A 5,820-nucleotide genomic window follows, 5' to 3' on the forward strand; every position below is an offset into this window, starting at 1 on the left:
GGCCACCAGCTGCCTCTTAGGTTTTACTTTTCAGATTTTTCTCTTTTGTATTGCTGGTTGAAACCCTGGGCTTTGCCACTGAGTTATGCACCCTCTCCCTGCTTAGGTTTTTTTTTTTTTTTGTACTGGGGATTGAACCCAGGGGCACTTAACTACTGAGCAACATCCCCAGCCCTTTTTTTTTTTTTTTGCAATTAATATTTATTTTTTAGTGGACACAACATCTTTGTTTGTATGTGGTGCTGAGGAGCGAACCCGGGCCGCACGCATGTCAGGCGAGCATGCTACCGCTTGAGCCACATCCCCAGCCCCCCCAGCCCTTTTTAATATTTTATTTAGAGACAGGGTCTCACTGAGTTGTTTAGGGCCTCACTAAGTTGCTGAGGCTGGCTTTGAACCCATAATTCTTCTGCCTTGGCCTCCCAAGCCGCTGAGATTACAGGCACACCCCCCCCCGCCCTAGATTTTACATTAGGAATATTAGTAATTTATAATAAGTAATTTCACAAGGGAACAAATCCCAAACCCTATAATGGCCAAAGAAAACTCTCTGATTTACCTTTTCTGGGGTCAATTCCAGGATTTGTTTTGTCGTGAAGGGAAATTCAAGGACCAACACATGATCCCAGTGATTGTTTTCAGGAACTGAGCCCAGAGCAAGGAAGGCATTTATAATGAAAACCCTGTTTCCATTTTTGGGAACAGATTTCCATTGATTGCCACTTCTTGCCTTTCCGGATGAATCAGAAAATAATTTCATGGGACGAGTTAAGCACTTAGCCTGTGCCTGATGCATGCTGAGATTTCAGTCTTCATGAACTCAGATGGCATAAGCCACAAGCTCACATGGCTGGTCCCTTCCAGGGCTCAAGGTTGGGAAACTACCAGATCTGAGTATGTCATCCAGTTACATGGGAGCACACAGACAAGTGGAAGATACTCTGGCTGTCAGTATACAGAGGTAAGAAATAAGCCGTATGTTAACAGGCTAATTTATAATCTAAGCACTATCATTTTGTTTTGTTTTTTTGTTTTTAGGCATACTGAGGCTTGAACACGGGCACTCAACCACTGAGCCACATCCCCATTCCTATTTTGTATTTTATTTAGAGACAGGGTCTCAGTGAGTTGCTTAGCACTTCGATTTTGCTGAAACTGGCTTTGAACTGGCTTTGATCTTCCTGTCTCAGCCTCCCAAACTCTGGGATTACAGGTGTGTGCCATCACACTCGGCTAAGCACTACCATTTGGATAAAATAAAACAATCTGTCAAGCTACATTGTGAGATTAAAATGTACAATTGCTAAAGAATTCTTCAGTAAGTGACATGTTTCATATAAAAAGGAACAAAAGATTGGAGTAGAACTTGAGAATGTCATATTTTCTAACTCAAAATATTAGTTCTCAATTTAAAAAGTAATAGGAAGAATAAGGGGTAGGTAGAAAGCGAGTTTTCATGTCAGATCTATGCAAAATGATACTTAATTCAAATCACCTGGAATTTTTTTTGTAGGGCTGGGTTTTGAACTCTTAGACAAGCTCTATCATGGATCTCCACCCCCAGCACCTGAAGAGATTTTAGATCACAATGCTCGGGGTCATATCCAGAAATACCAGTGCAGGTGTAGACTGGGTAATACATACTTTTAATAGAAGTATCTCAGGGTCTTTGCATTTAAAGATAGTGACACAAGATGGACATTTCCTTTTTCCTGTAGTGGGGCCTAGTTGGGGGAAGTAGGTCACTGGGACTGTCCTTGGAAGGCATATCTTTGACCTTTTCCTCTCCCTCTTTGCTTCTGGGCTGTCATGAGGTGAGCTACTTTCCCCTCCACATTGCTCTGCCTTACCACAGGCTCAGAAACAATAGAACCACGTGACCATGGACTGAAATCTCTCTAATGGTGTTTTTTTTCCCCTCTTTTTTCAGTTGTTTTTATCAGGTATTTTTCTCACAGCAGTGGAAAGCTGACTAACACAGAATGGGAATACAAATGTGGTGAAGGATGTGTTCTAAAATTAGATTGTGGTGATGGTTGCACAGCTCTATAAATCAACTTTAAAAAACCATTGAATTTACACCCCAAATGGGTGAATTTTGGGGGGAAGGGAGGTACAGGTACCGCCTCTCAGGAACAGGTCAAGTTCAGATGAAATGTCCCAGCAGGGGAGGTGACTGTGCTGTGGAAGGCTATGTTGGTGGCAGGCTGGGTCTGCACTGAATTCTGCTGCCCATTTGTTGGACATTGCAGAAGCCTCAGCCTCTTCATTTTCATAGGCTGGGATGAGGATACTGTCAGACAGGTTCCATAAGAGATGCAGCATCCTGCCTGGAAGGTCCCCATTTACCCCTCAGTCCAGGAGGAGCCTCCCAGCCAATCTTGGTGTTTTCCAGGGCTGTATAGCTCCCATGTAGATTTAATTTTTTTTCTAGTGAAAGCAAAAAGAAGCAGGTATAATTCATTCCAATGTTTTACTTAACCTAATATATCCCAAATATCATCAACGGACATGTAATCAGTATGACTCTGTGTGTGTGTGTGTGTGTGTGTGTGTGTGTGTGTGTGTAGCACTGGAACCTAACTCATGGCCTTTCACATGCTAGGCAAGTGCTCTGCCACTGAGCTGCACCCCAACCCCTTTGATATAACTGTTATTAATGAGATGTTTTATATCCCTTTTTCTTATAAACTATTCAAAACCCAGTGTCTACTTTGCACTTATATCATACTTCATTTGGGGCCAGCTGTGTTTCAAATGCGTATCAGCTGCCTGCCTGCAGTGGCCAACATGAACTTGAGTTACAAAGGGCCTGAAGGGGGTTCACCAAACCTGGGGTGCCTTTGTGTGTGACTTCCCTTTTTCTTACCTGTGGTAGAAGCAAAGGAAATTCAAGGCCAAATAGAGTCTGGCCCCAATCCCAACCCTGGCTGGCACCTAGGGTCATTGGGATTCTCCTCCAAGGCCTAAGAATCTACTCTCATAGAGGTGGACCCAGGTCATGTGAATTCTTACACTTCCCTGTGCTTTGAACTCCTGTTGTCTTTATCAGGGTGTCATCAAGAGCTTCGGAGTGAGGACCAGGGGAGCCCCAGACCCAGGAAGTTGGCTGTTCTGGAGAGTGCTGATGGAGGCCCTGGGCCACGGTGTCAGGAACAGCAGCAGAACTGATGACCAGCTCATGCCTGGCACAGATTAAAGCACACCTTCTCATCTTTCTTCTTCTTTTAAAATAAAAATACTGTATTTACTTAGAAGCATTCAGAATGTCAGCAAAACTATGTCTTTTTTTTTTTTTTTTGCAATTACAGAGTGATGTTCAGTTAATAATTATTTCATATAAGGTGCATCAGATAAAACCAAAGATGAAGCGACTACCTTCTTCTGCTCATTGTTCTTCGCAAGTCCTCTTCCCTGCCAAAGTGTCCTGATTTGGCTTAGGTTCTCACCAGGTTTGTATTGCCCACATATCAGGAACCAGGTTCCATTCTAAAGGCTGGAACCCAAGTCCTCCCCTCCCATGTCATCATACCTTCTCCCATGTCATCATACCTCGAAGATGAGAAGATGAGCTGCATCTATCCCACCAAGAAATGCCTTGACTCCGAACTTCACCCTGCTCCAGAGCCTACCTGAGAGCAGCTGGCAGAAGCCTTCTTGTTCTGACCTGGGAGATGGGGCTGTGTCCCTACTCTAAGCAGGTGGACTCATGTGGATTTGTCTTCCTCAAGGTAGCTTTCTTCACATAGAGAGCAAAATGAGGCAGGCACTCGGCACTGTCTGGGCATTCATACCTCCAGGGGGCTGTTGAGCTGTGTCCACCCTCAGGGGTGCCTAGCAGGAACAGGGCCAGGACCCAGGGGGAGGTAGCTCCTCTGTAAGAGCAGCAGGCATGGCTCCCTCACACAGGAAGAAGTCTGGAGGTAGAGGGTTTCAGAGAGGAATAATTCTTAGTATTGGCAGAGGTCTATCTTCTTGTCTATCTTCTCTGCGGTTATCTTGACTTTTCCCAAGTGCCATTGCTTTAAATATCAACTCTTCATATGACTTTACCAAAACAAGAAAGAAAAGAAATTACTCCACGGTGCCTTTTTTCCCCCCACCTCTGGTACTGGGGATTGAACCCAATGGCACTCTACCACTAAGCTTTATCTCCAGCTCCATTTTTTATATATATATATTTTTATTTTGAGACAGGGTCTTGTTAAGTTGCCCATGCCTGAACTTGTGATCCTCCTACCTTAGCCTCCTGAGCAGCTGACATATCAGGTGGTTCCACCTTGCCTGACCACTTGTCCTCTCTTGACTGAAAGGACTTTCTTTCAGGAAAAACTTCAGGGATTTCCTTTCAGTTACCACCCATGACTGGCAGTGTTGATCCCCAACACAGGGGATGGTTTGAGGTCAGGGAGAGGGTTGATTGAGTTCTTTACTCTCATGCATTGATAACCCTTTGGAGTCCCAGACCTTTCTCTGGCAAGTAAGAAGGAAGAGATATTGCTTTCTAGGTACACCTAGACTCTGTTACATCTGGAGTTAAAAGTGTTTAATATGCACATAAAGGGATATCTGAGAAAACCCATTCCAAATCCTGATACTGCACAAATATAGACAACTCTGGATAATGACATGCAAAAAATAATGTTCAAAGAAGAACATCACACTGGAGAGAATCAGGGCAAATTCTTTTATTGAACACCTACTATGTGCCAGGTACTGTTCTAAGTGGTGGGAAGATAACAGTGAGCTAAAAAGAAATCCTGTCTCAATGACCTTTTTATTCTAGGGCATGTGGGGGACAGGACAAATAAAAAGGTAAACGTACATACACACATTTTTTGAAAAAAGACTAGAAGACAAATGAAGGGAGAAGTGGGAGAGGGGTGCTGGGTCCTTGTTCAATAGGGGGACCAGGGATGGCCTCCCTGGGAGATGACACCTGTGTCTAAAGCAACTGTGGGGACTAGTCTTGGGGGCACTTGGGGAAAAAGTATTCCAGATAGGGAGGACACAAGAGTCCTTGGGTGGGAATATGACATTTGAGGAACAGCAGGGAGGCCATATGGAAGGCACAAAGAGCCATGGACAATCAGGGGGTGAAGTCAAAGAGAGATGGGGCCAGAGGGCCATTTTGTGGGCATGGTGTACATTCCTAGTGAGGCAGGTTCCTGCTCACCTTCCAACAGGGTCACTCCAGTATTTTTTTTTTTTTGTGGGGGTGGTTCCAAGGATTGAACTCAGGGGCACTTGACCACTAAGCCACATCCCAGCCCTATTTTGTAATTTTATTTAGAGACAGGATCTCACTGAGTTGCTTAGTGCCTCGCTTTTGCGGAGGCTGTCTTGGAACTTGCAATCCTCCTGCCTAAGCCTCCCAAGTGCTAGGATTTTAGGTGTGTGCCACTGTGCCTGGCACCCAGTACTTTTGATGCACAGATGGCAGGGTGGCAGAAGGCACCCTGCTGACCTCTTGAGGAAGGTCAGGGAGAGGGGTCGATTGAGTTTGACCTTTGAAAGATGGGGGAAACTTAGATCAGAGTGGTAGTTGTGAGGGTGTATGATATACAGCACTTGGATCCAAGCCATATCTGCACAGTAAAGCCAGAGGGAGTTGTTTGAAAGAATTGGGGCTATCAAGGTCAGTCCCATGATTTTTAGTCAGAGGAACCAGAATGATGGAGTGGCTTTGAAGGAAGCAACTGTAGGAGGAACAGATTTGGGGAGAGAAGATCAGAAACTGGGAACATGAGAATGTGAAGTTACAAATGTGTCTCAGACCTGGGCATGGTGGCGCACTCCTGTAATTCCAGCAATTCAGGA

General features: G+C 44.7%; 1 long non-coding RNA gene across 1 annotated transcript; it reads left to right on the forward strand.

Annotated features, from left to right (window-relative positions):
* Positions 1 to 502: 502 nt before the first annotated feature.
* On the forward strand, positions 503 to 3,278 carry LOC125618041. Its single transcript, XR_007349242.1, has 2 exons — positions 503 to 961; positions 3,053 to 3,278. It is a non-coding gene; the product is annotated as an uncharacterized LOC125618041 (long non-coding RNA).
* The last annotated feature ends 2,542 nt before the right edge of the window (positions 3,279 to 5,820 follow it).

The sequence above is a fragment of the Marmota marmota genome, unplaced genomic scaffold (assembly GCF_001458135.2).
Source record: "Marmota marmota marmota unplaced genomic scaffold, marMar, whole genome shotgun sequence".
In the NCBI taxonomy this organism is placed as follows: domain Eukaryota; kingdom Metazoa; phylum Chordata; class Mammalia; order Rodentia; family Sciuridae; genus Marmota; species Marmota marmota.